This window comes from Bubalus bubalis, chromosome 9, assembly GCF_019923935.1.
Source record: "Bubalus bubalis isolate 160015118507 breed Murrah chromosome 9, NDDB_SH_1, whole genome shotgun sequence".
Classification (NCBI taxonomy): domain Eukaryota; kingdom Metazoa; phylum Chordata; class Mammalia; order Artiodactyla; family Bovidae; genus Bubalus; species Bubalus bubalis.
In genome coordinates this window covers 84,455,626-84,468,175 of record NC_059165.1, presented here as the reverse complement: position 1 = coordinate 84,468,175, position 12,550 = coordinate 84,455,626, and the positions used below count along the sequence as shown (strand labels likewise).

Below are 12,550 nucleotides of genomic sequence, written 5' to 3'. Positions count from 1 at the left end.
TGGGATGCCATTGCCTTCTCCGATAACTGCCCTAACATATCAATAATTTTCTAATGCATTTAACTGCATTTCAATCTCAAAAGATTCTCAGCTTCTAAACTAACATCTGAATTTAGATTTAGAGAGAAAATTTTAATACATCATACACATGGTGACCATACCACAGAATAAAGAATCATTCTCTGAGATCAGAGGCCTTATTTAGGTCAGATCAGATTCTTGTCTTTGATGAAGCTGGGGAAAAGAGGCCCAGAAATGTACCTTTGCCTATATGATATCCTCAAATCATGTGAGATGTGAGGAACATCTCACATTTTTAAAATCAATAATAAAATCTTTCCATAAGAGAAGTCACTGGGTATAGCAGGAAACAACTCTTCTTTGGCCAGTTATCAGCTGAGGCTTCTAACAGACTTGTGTCCCTTTAATGCCATGCCATGTGTGCCCAGTTGCTCAGTCATGTCAGACTCTTTGTGATCCCATGGACTGTAGCTCCCCAGGCTCCTCTGTCCATGGGATTTCCCAGGCAAGAATACTGGAGTGAGTTGCCAGTTCCTTCTCCAGGGGATCTTCCCAACCCAGGCATCAAAACTGCATCTCCTGTGTCTCCTGCCTTGGAAGGCAAATTCTTTACTACTGTGCCACCCGAGATGATCTTAATGCCATGTCTCATACCCCCAAACCAGCAGATTAATGATGCTTCCACAAAATTACTTTCTTCTTTCCCAAATCCTACATCTGACACATTGCTGCAAGTAGTTTAACTGTGGAAGGCCTTGACCTCCTTTCTTTGTCTCTCTGATTCAAGTGTGTCTGTTTCCTTGGGGCTACCAAGCTCAGTTGGATGGCTGGCCAGAGAGGAATGGAGCATCAGCCAAGCCCTGAACAATGGGCTCCTTTCTCCGGCTGTCACATGAACAGCGTTGTGTTACAGCCATTGTCCCTCCAAGCAGAGACGGAGAGGCACAGGTTCTCACAGACCAGCTATTCTCTCCGACCCCCTCTGACCAAGTCACTAAATACTAGAAATGAAGAGAAAAGAAAAGGAAAGAACATTTGTGCCTTTGGAGCAATACAGCCCTAACAAGGATTATTAGTGTACCCACAGACCACCTGTGTCAGAAGACCCTGTCAGAAACACCCATTCCCAGTGCTCACTTCGGCAGCACGTATACTAAAAAATACACAGCCCTGGGCCCCACACGGCACACCTGCCTGCAAGTGTGTGCTCAGTCACGTCCGACTCTTTGCAACCCTATGGACTGTAGTCTGCCAGGTTCCTCTGTCCATGGGATTCTCCAGGCAAGAATACTGGAGTGGGTTGCCATTTCCTCCTCCTTACTAACCCAGGGATCAAACTCGCATCTCCTGCATCTTCTGCATTGCAGGCAGATTCTTTACCACTGAGCCATTGGGGACGTCCACAGGACTAAAAAATACCCAGCCCTGGGCTCCACTGCACAGTATCTGCCAATGATTCTTATGCTCCTAAAGTTTGAAAGCAGAGGCCTCAAGCATTTCTCACCTCGCTCATGGCCTGATTTTGCACACCTATCTGTTCAAGGAACACACAGATGAGAGGATATTGAAAGGGCATGTACTTCACACTGTGGTGATCCAGTCTTCATGTGAGGAGAAATGACTGGGAGGAGAGAGATGAGAAAAATGAGGGCACCAAGTAAAGTGGGGAATGAGACAGGAAAGTTAAAAACTAATAATAATGACTGTTGAGAAGATAATAGGAAGTTGGGGGTAGAAACAGCAAGGAGGAAGAAGAGGGAGATAAGGGGAGAATAAAAGGAGGTGCTGAGGCAACCTGGAAGAGGCTGCCCCTTCAGCAAAGGATGAGCGGTGAGAAAGCTCCAGTGGTGGGCCGAACAGATGACAACAAACGAGCACGTTGCATATTTAGTTCAAAGTTTTAAGATGGGAATTTCCTCCATAGTTTTCAGCCTTAAAAGTCAGCCACTTAGAGTTGAATGTTTGGTGATATTGTATGAAATAAAGTAGATATGAAATGATATCCATGGTTGGTCTGATGACCTCATGCTAAAAAGACAGTCCAGTGGTGTGGCAAGGTCATCTCTAAATTAAACTTCTTAAAGGAAAATATGAATTCAGATCTAGATGATCTTAGAAGAAACTTAAGTCCTGTCTCCATCCACAGCCCCGAAGAAGCTCTACAATGGCTGAAAGAACGGTTTTCTCATTTCATACCTTCTCATGGAACAGGGGCTCAATTTTTACTTGACTCTCAATTGGGTGCCCTAAAGCACACTGGGTTTATATAATAAAATAATTGCAGTATAATGTGAGGGGCCCCTTTAATGCACATAAGTGTTGTGGAAGCAGGGAGAATCTAGTACTATAGTCCCAGACGTGGCTGTCATATAACAGTTCTCAAATGTTAACTCATTACTCCTATGGGATGGTTTAGTCACTGTTGCTTAAAGGTGTCTTACAAATTCCTGTGGCCATGTGTTTACACTTCCCTGTCTAAAATGCCTCATTCACTCAAGTCCTCTCCTTCAAGGCCCCGCACTGTCAGGATGCCTCTGGTGAGCACACAGCCCTCTCTCTAGGATGAGCCCTCAAGAGCAGCTCTCAGAACTGCACACCAGGCCCTCACTACACCCAGCCTTAAACCATCACTGCAGTTTTGTAATCTATTTTTTAAGGCAAATATCTTGGTACTTACACAGAGTGTGTATCCCTATGTCCTATATACACCAAACACACATCTGAAGGAGGCAAAATAAAACTCACTCTAATTACTTTCTCACAGAACAAAAGTCACATTTTATCACTGATTCCTTGTGCAAAAAAAAAAAAAAAAAGAAAAAAAATAAAGTATCCTTCACAAAATATCAGTGGGAGTAGATAATTCAAAGTTTTCGTCTTGATTGTAGAATTAATCCTCTAGACCCAAAACAAAGATTTCATACTTTTATTTTGTTCTGTGTGAAACAAACTAAATTTGTGGGGTTTTGATTTTCAATTTGCCATATTTTTTTAAAAGACAAGCATGATCCTTTACTAGAAGGTATTTAAAAGACTCATCACGGGAATGATCATCTGTGGTAAGGTTCTAGAACTAAGCCAGTCTATGCAGCTCAGCCAGCTCGGCCAGGATGTCAAGGACAAAGTGCTCAGTTCAGTTCAGTTCAGTTCAGTCGCTCAGTCGTGTCCGACTCTTTGCGACCCCATGAATCGCAGCATGCCAGGCCTCCTGTCCATCACCAGCTCCCGGAGTTCACTCAGACTCAGGTCCAACGAGTCAGTGATGCCATCCAGCCATCTCATCTTTTGTCGTCCCCTTCTCCTCCTGCCCCCAATCCCTCCCAGCGTCAGGGTCTTTTCCAATGAGTCAACTCTTCGCATGAGGTGGCCAAAGTACTGGAGTTTCAGCTTTAGCAGTCACTCTCTAGATGGGGCCTCCTTGCTCCCAATCCTGTGCACACATGTATCAAGATGAGGCTTTCTATACTGAAATACTGTGTTTCTTTGTCTTGGGAAGAGGGGGATGGTACCATTTATTGCCCTCTGAATAGGAAATTGAAGTGGTTAAAATGCTTTACATAGTTTCTTTATCTAGGAGTATAAATCATTGGAAATGAAATGAGAGGAAATCACTAGTAATGAACATCCATAATGACAGGATATATTATCACATTCACACTTTCCAGACTGGCTAATGGCACAAAGTATACATCATCAAATAGAAGCCGCATGGTGACCTGCAGTTTTACAAATAAAGTTATATCAAGGAGAATAACATTTGTTTGCATCTTAGTTTTTCCTGATAGTATAAGAAATCCTTTTATTAAGTTCTATACATTCATCTTCTGCAAAAACTATTTTGAAAAGGAGAATGATTATAGTGAAAAATAATCTTAAATTGGGAAGAAAAGGGAGTCAAGAGATAAATATAAAATCTTGGGAAATTCAGAGAGAGGGAATAAAGGAATGAATGAGTAAACAAAGAGATTAGGAGATCAGTTAAGAGACTTATGAAAGTACAGCCAGATGCAAGCTTAAATTAAGGCAGAAAAAGTTCATACTGGAAACAATTGAAAAAGAAGACTAATCAACAGAAGCCAGTGAGTCCTGTTTTAATTCTTAAAGCTAAGTTAACATTTTTAATGAAATACTGGGTACACATCCTTGACAAAATGAGAGCCAAGGCAGTTCTTAATATTGCTTTGTTTGAAATCCAAACAATCTGGACATTTGTACTTAATTCATTGATGCTCCTACCTTCCTGCTCTATGTCATTGGAAATCTCTTACATCAACCTATGAATGAACATTGCTTTGTTGTTTATTTTATGGTGGTGCTGCCCATGAGCTAGAAGTTCAGTTTTTGAAGCATCACCATCTTTGTCTTTACCCTGCAATTTGTTCATTTGTTAAAATAGTATTACATATTTCCATTCCAAAAAATGAGTGGGAAATGAAAAAATTAAAAGCATAATCATAATTATAAGAAGACTTTGTCTCATAAACTTAATATGTGAAATGAAGATGGAAGTTATTAGGCATGCCCCAAATGGCAAATCTTCAGTCTGAATCAGGTACTTATTTAATTTGAACAAGTTAACTGGGACTCAAACAGGAGGAAATATCAAAATTATAGAGCACTTCAAAAAAGAAAAAGAAGAAAACACTGAATAGTGTGTCTTAAGTGGCAAGATGTAATTAAAAATTTATAATGTTTTTCTCTCTAGGCCTAGCATCCCCTATAACATGTAAGATTTTGCACAACCTTTGAACCTGTTTTTAGGACTGCATCCTACTCTACTTAAGTAAGAAAAACAATATTGAATGAGTCACCATGTTTCTGATCAAATATAAAAACAAATGGAAAGGTGTTCTATAAACTAAAAAGCATAGGGTAAACCACTACAGTGCCCTGACATTCACAACCAAAACTATCCCAAAGGCATGATAAATTCAGCTCTTGACTCATAATACGAATATAGTTTTGAACTTACAACATTAATTCAGGGGCATCTGGTGTTTCATAAATCTTCTTAGGTTATTCTATCTTGTCCTTTTTCCACTCTATGTTATTAACTTTGTAGACTCTGTCTAGCCAAATTGTGAATTCTTGAATGGCTTGTCCACAATCTGACTAACCCAAACACTTGGTGCGTTAATAAAAAGTCAAATGCATTCATTCATTCATTCTTCCTCCACATTCTTTAGGTATTTTTTAGGTAATTACTATGTGCCAGTCATTTGGATAGAGGCTCAGAATAAGGAATGATAAACTCACCAATCAGTTGGAAAATATTTCAGGTAACAGAGTTGACACAGTATGAGAGATGCTATATAAAAATTATCCACAAAGCAGAATATGAATCACATGAGATACCACTGTTAATGTAAAATAACTAGGAAAAGCTTCACAGGAAACGTCTTAATTAAACTGCATCTTGAAGGATGAGTAGGTAGTAAGAAGTTAGTTAGACCAAAAAGAGGAGCAAAGACATTTCCTACAGAGGGAAAAGCATACACAGCGAGGAGTGAATGAGGCAATGCATTCTTTAAGAAACAGTAACAAGATCAACATCAATGGGGCTGAAAGGCTGAAGAACAGGGTAGCAGAGAAGTAACCCTAAGAAGATGATGCAAAGTTGGTCTTATGTATGGTGTTAAGAGGTTAGGCTTTATGCCATAAGTCAGTGTTTCTCCAAATGTGATTTGAGGTCCCCTCTACAATTTGGGGATCTGCTCAAAAGCAGATTTCTGGCCCTTACATGTGGGGTGAAGCCCCAGAATCTGCATTTTTCAGTAAGTACCCAGGTGACACTGACGACACCATCTGAGGAGTTGCCAAAGATCGTTAACTAAGGAAATGACACGATCAGATGAGTATTTTACAAATACTCTATTAAACAAGCATGAGGAAAGTAAATCGGCGGTTGCTAAATGAGCACGTGCAAGCTTGGGTTTGCATTAGAACCATCTGGGGAACTTGTAAAACTGCAGACTTTTCACATCTCACCCAGGACTTACTGCACCTGAATCCAAGTGGAGGGAGCACGGATTTATATTCGGTAGAAATACATGAAATCACAATTTTACCAGGGTCAAAAATGGTCAAATTTTAGCAGTTTCTCACAGGTCCATCTAACACTTTTAACAAGTCCTCCTCTATGTTTTTGATATACATCTGAGAATAGCTGATGAAATACAAGCAGAGTCAAATGCTTTTCTTTTTTTTATTAGCGGTGTCATTATTCACTTTGACTGACATGGAATGAAGTAAGTGACATAACTTATGAACCTAAAACAAATGTTAAAAGAAAAAGAAAATATTCAAAAAACCACCACCAATGAACTAAGGCAGCTAATTTAAGGATGTTAGAGCCAGAAGAACACCAGAGATTACCCAGTTCTTTCCCTATCTCCCAACACATGATGAAACTGATGGGAAAAGCGCCCTGCTAGAGGTTATACTGCATATTTTGTTCAATCCCTCAGTGATATAGGCTCTTCATTTTAACAGGTATTGAAATCATTAGAGCTAAAAAGTGTTAGAGACTTATAGAGTAATAATGCCACATGAAGTTCTAAACATGTGTGTGTGTGTGTGTGTGTGTGTGTGTGTGTGGAGGGGGTAGGCATAAAGCAAATACTTGTGCTTTTCCATTTCTAAAATGAAGCACACAAATTTATATAATATAGAACCTAGAACAGTGCTTGAACTGTAATAGATGCTTGATAAATATTTATTGAACAAATGATTTGACACTCGTAAAAAAAAAACAGGTTTAAGGATGCATAGTAATGCAACAAGTTTCTAAGGCACTATAGTTTACAGGTTGTAAACTCAGTGTAGACTTCCCACCTGCTAACCTGTCCCAAGCACCTTTTGATAGTCAACCATGACCCATCCTCTACAAATCCCAGCCCTGCAATTTGCACCTTTCCTCTAAACAAGCCCCAGCAGGAAGCAATACAAAGACCATGTCGGAGCGAAGTTTGACAATGCATCACATTCTAGGTGGGAGTGAAGCCTACATGAGCACAGTTTCCAAAGTTCATCCAAACAGAAAGAATGGCTAACACTTACTGATAAGTAACAAAAACTATATCATCACGATACGAGTTAACACTGTTAGAATAATAATGACGATGATGATGCTAAGAACAGCTAATATGTGCTTCCTATTGCCAGGCATGTTAGCCTTCCACACACACATTAACTTATTTAATCCTTTGAATGCCCTCTGGTATGAGCATTGTTATGATTTTTCTGACTTTGCAGCTGAGGAGAGAAAGGTTAAGTAATACCCAAAATCATACAACTGGATAGTGGCAGAGTTAGCAGTTTCCCCCAGGCCCCCTGGGCCCAGAGCATCCCCTCTATTGAACACTCTGACCTCAGAGCAGCACAGCAAAAAGTACCCTGCAAGCTGACGTCTTGGAGCATTCACATCAGAAAAATGATCTGGTCTTTTCATCCATAAGAAGTGAAACATCACATACAGTGAAGACTATACACAAAGTGAGGCTCAGAATATAAAGGAGAAAGGCCAGGGAAGCCCATTTTAGGAATAATAAAATCTCAAACTTTAACCCTCCCTGAAGAATTTGGATTCTCCTGTGGGGATATTTTCTAAAGAAGTATCAAAGATGTCACTACATTTCATTTACTCCGTGGTATCACTCATTTCCCCAGAAAGAAAGACAGAATACTTTCATAAACCAGGGCTAAAAGTCCTAAATCCAAGGAATTAAAAAGACCAACAGGAGATAGCTCTTTCCATGGTAACTATACTGGAGGAGGAAATGGCATCCCACTCCAGTACTCTTGTCTGAAGAATCCCATGGACAGAGGAGCCTGGCAGGCTACCTTCCATGGAGTGGCAAAAGAGTCGGACACGACTGAGCCACTAACACCTTCACACGTGGCTGGAAGAACCGCACTTCCCAACATCCCCTGAGGTACCAGGTATTCAAACAGGTAAGAGACGCCTTCAGTCACCCAGCCTGTGATCCTGATGCCCTCTAAAAGACCGTGAGAACACAGGAGAAGGGAACATCCCAGTCCGACCACACAATCTGAATAGCAAGTCCTGGAGAAAAAGAAGTTTAGAAAACAAGATCCCAGAGGACAAGCAAAGTGGACCTAACAGCAAGGACCCCGCCAAAACTGTTTCATTCCCAGTCTCCCCAAATCTCCCTACACATATCTATGACACTGGTCAACAGAGAATCAACACAAACAAGGAAATACAAAGGCAGAAATTATGCAAAATAAGATGCGTAAGGGGGGCATCTCACGAAAAATACTCCAAGAAGTTCTACCCAGCTCCCAGTACAAGACCAAATCCAAACACTAACAATAAACCCTGGAAACCAGTAAACAAGCCAGACCGAGCCCATCTTGCCCCACCTCACGGGGCACCCGGGGTATCCTTGCTAAGGAAAATCTGCCCCCAATCCGGCCAAGGTCCAGCGGCTGCCAGAAGGGAGTTTGCCCAACTCTTACCCGAGATCCTGAGATTCACAGCCCAACACTTTCCCCTGGGTTTTCACGCAGCGCCAGCGGAGAAGCAGAATCTATTCCAAAAGGCGCAGCTCGGTTCCGAGCAGCGTCCCCAAAAGAGCGATACTTCGGAGTCTTGGTTCAGGCTTAGAGGCTCGGGAAAGAAGACGGGTCTCCGTGCGTTTCCAGACCCCCGGTTTCGCGCACCGAGAAAGTACTCGCTGCAAACTTGAGTCAGGTTTTCTCCGTCTGGCCCGAGATGCTGAAGGAGGAGGGGAGTAACCCGAGCCTGGCGCGGGATGCGAGCAGTTGCCGCTGCTGCAGCTGCTGCCGCCGGGACAGAGGCTGCTGGGGGGCGGGGGTCTCTGGGCGCGGCGGGCAGTCCCTAGTGTGACCTGCAGGATCCTCCCGGCCCAGTTCCTGCGCCCCGATCGCGGGCTGTCCCTGTCCTGAGCGGCTTCCACCGCCCGGAGAGACTCCGTCAATAGTCTGGCTACTAAACTGGCACACCTTGGGGTTACCTCGTAGGGTTTACCAAGGGGTAGCGGAGAGAGTGCCCGTCTGAGTCCCAGTTCACTCTCAGGGCCCCAGTGTCAAAGTCCCCAGAGGTGTTCTGGAGCCCCTGTGAAGATTGGGGAGAGTGGGGACAGCACCCGAGCAACCAGCAGGAGGGGATGGCACGTCCCCAGCGGTGCCAGGGAGGGAGCGCAACCGCGGGACAGAGAAAGGAGGAGTGACCTAGCAGTACAAAAGTGTTCGCTGCAGCAACAAAGTGGTTGGAGAGGTGGGGTGTGGGGTGAGAGAGTCCGATATACGGAGGCGGAGCGGAGAGAGAACTCCACCGGCCAGCAGCAAAATCCCTCCAGGCCAGCTAAGACTTCCCGGGCGGAGATTTCTTGGGGAATGGCTCCCTCTGCCGACTCTCCAGGGAGACTCCAGGAGACCCAAAGACGAAAAGCGATAAGGATGAAAAGGCTTTTCCCTATCTGTGTATTTGGGGAGACACGAATTTTGGAATCTCCTTCTCTGATCACCATCCTCTTTCTTAGGAAACAATTAACCTGCATGAGAATGACCTGAGAAGATACACACTTCTTATCCATGGAAAGTTGTTAGCTTTTTCTTTTTTCAATATTAAGCTGGATTCTATCCTCCCCACTCCCCTAAAGACTTGTGCTCTATATTCACACCAGATGAGGCACTCCTGTTCCTTACATTAATATAAACTCTTTCTTTTTAGAGAGACCTCAAACGCATATGCGACCCCAGTCAGTAACAGTACAGGGCAAACAGTCCATGCTCAAAGTTATACTTGAATGGAATGAATAAGCATGTGTATTTGAAGCCCCTCACTATTCTCCTTGGTCACCCCTGGAAATAAACAGTGGAAGACTGTTTCTGTTTGTATGTTTACCAGATAACATCACCCTTTCTTCTGGTTAACAGTACCTTCCTTCCTTTTTCTTGAGGGACCACCCCTGCCACATTTAGGGCATTCTGGATGGGAAGGTCATTCAGGATGGTTCAGCTTTTCTGAGTCCAAGGATGGGCACCTGACCTAAGCTAGTCTCCTCAGACCTTCTCTTCCAGGAATACTAACTCTGGCCAGAGCAGCACAAGGAGGAATAAATCTAGTGCTGATTGATCCATATGACAGTGTTCTAGAGACTGGCCATTAGGTCATGCCATTTATACCCCAAAGCTCCCTGCTTTATACTTTATGAAACCTGGTTACTCCACTTCCTTTGATTTTTTAATTAACTTTATTGAGATATGATTTACATTCAATATATTGCTGTCATATCAAAGACAGAGTTTGAGAAGTTTTGAATAATGTACACACCCATGGAACCACAACTACAGTCAAGATAGTGAACAATTATTCCCAGAAACTTCTCTTTTACCCCCTTTGAATTCAGTTACCCACCTCATTTTATCCCTGACCCACTCAACTGCTTTCTGTAGCTATAGATTTGTCCTTCTTGCCATTGTAGAAGATCCTTCCACAATGGAATCATATAATATGTATTCCTTTATGTCTGACTTCTTCACTCAGCATAATGTTTCTGAAATTCATCAAAACAGTTTGTAAAAGTAGGTTGCTTTCTCTTTATTGGCGAGTATTATTCCATTGTATGGATATACTGCCATTTGCCCATCCACCAAATGTTTTCAATTTAGGTTTATAATAAGTAAAGCATGGAAGTTCCTAGGAACTTCCATGCAAAAGTTTTTTGGACATACGTTGTTATCACTCTTATTTCACAGGAGTGGAAGTACTGGATTATATAGTGTGTGTTTACATATATTATAGAGATTAACTGTTTTCCAAGGTTCCCAATAGCAATGTATGACAGTCGCTCCACATTATCATCAACACTTGGTATTGTCTGTCTTTTTATTTTAACCATTCCATTGATTACATAGTAGTATCTCATTATCCCTAATGACTAATGATCTTCCCAGGTGGCAAAGTGGTAAAGAATCTGCCAGTGCAGAAGATGCAAGAGACAGGGGGTTTAAACCCTGGGTCAGAAAGAGCTCATGGGGGTAGGAAATGGCAATGCACTCCAGTATTCTAGCCTGGGAAATCCCATGGACAGAGGAGCCTGGCAGGCTATAGTCCATGGGGTCGCAAAGAGTCTAACATGACTTAGAGACTAAATAAGAACAAAAAATGACTAATAATGGTGAACAAAGATGTTTGCCACCTTTTCATGTGCTTGCATTCTGTTAGTTCTTTGATGAAGTATCCAAAGTTTCTTGTCCAATTTGTAAGCAGATCATTTGTCTTGTTGTTATTGGGTTGTATGAATTCACATATTCTGAAAATCAGGCATTTGTCATGTATGTGTATAACAAATATACTGTTTCAGTTTGTCTCTTGCCTTTTAATTTCTCAATGTTTCTTTCAAACAACAGAACTTCTTTTTTTACAAAGTCTAATTTATCAGTTGTTTCTTTTACAGCTGTGTTTTCCATGTTTTATCTAAGAGATCTTTGCTTACCCCAAGGTCATGAAGACTTTCTCCCACTATTTCTTCCAAAATTTATAATTTAAGCTGTTATGTTTAGGTCTGTTCCATCTCCATCTACTTCTGCTTCATTGACTACCCTACAGCCTTTGGCTATGTGGATCACAACAAACTATGAAAATTCATAAAGAGACAGGAATACCAGACCACCTTACCTGACTCCTGAGAAACCTGTATGTTGGTCAAGAAGCAACATTTAGAGCTAAACATGGAACAATGGACTGTTTCAATACTGGGAAAGGAGTACATCAAGGCTGTATATTGTCACCCTGCTTATTTAAATTCTATGCAGAGTACATTATGCAAAATGCCAGGCTGAATGAAGCACAAGCTGGAATCAAGATTGCCAGGAGAAATATCAACAACCTCAAATATGTAGATGATATCACCCTGATGTCCGAAAGTGAAGAGGAATTGAAGAGCTTCTTGATGAGGGTGAAAGAGGAGAGTGAAAAAGCTGGCTTAAAACTCAATATTCAAAAAACTAAGATCAGGGCACCTGGTCCTATCACTTTACGCAAATAGATGGGGAAACATTGGAAACACTGAGAGACTTTATTTTCTTGGGCTCCAAAATCACTGCAGATGGTGACTGCAGCCATTAAATTAAAAGACGCTTGCTCCTTGGAAGAAAAGCTATGACAAACCTAGACTGCATATTCAAATGCAAAGACATCACTTTACCGACAAAGGTCCATCTAGTCAAAGCTATGGTTTTTCCAGTAGTCATGTACAGATGTGAGAAATGGACCATAAAGAAGGCTGAGTGCTGAAGAATTGATGCTTTCAAACTGTGGTGTTGGAAAAGACTCTTGAGAGTCCCTTGGACTGCAAGGAGATCAAATCAGTCCATCCTAAAGGAAATCACCCCTGAATATTGATTATAATGACTGATACCGAAGCGGAAGCTCTACTACTTTGGCCACCTGATGTGAAGAACCAACTCATTGGAAAAGACCCTGATGCTGAGAAAGATTGAAGGCAAAAGGAGAAGGGGGAGGCAAAGGATAAGATCG

The 12,550-nt window shown here is 41.9% G+C and overlaps 1 protein-coding gene across 1 annotated transcript in view; it reads right to left on the bottom strand.

Annotated features, from left to right (window-relative positions):
* The window catches only part of MEGF10 (multiple EGF like domains 10), a 177,103-nt gene extending 167,824 nt beyond the window's left edge, over positions 1–9,279 (bottom strand). The window contains exon 1 of the mRNA XM_006073352.4: positions 8,503–9,279. The gene's annotated coding sequence lies outside the window, so the exon portion shown is untranslated. The remainder of the gene's footprint in view (positions 1–8,502) is intronic.
* Between the last annotated feature and the right edge of the window lie 3,271 nt (positions 9,280–12,550).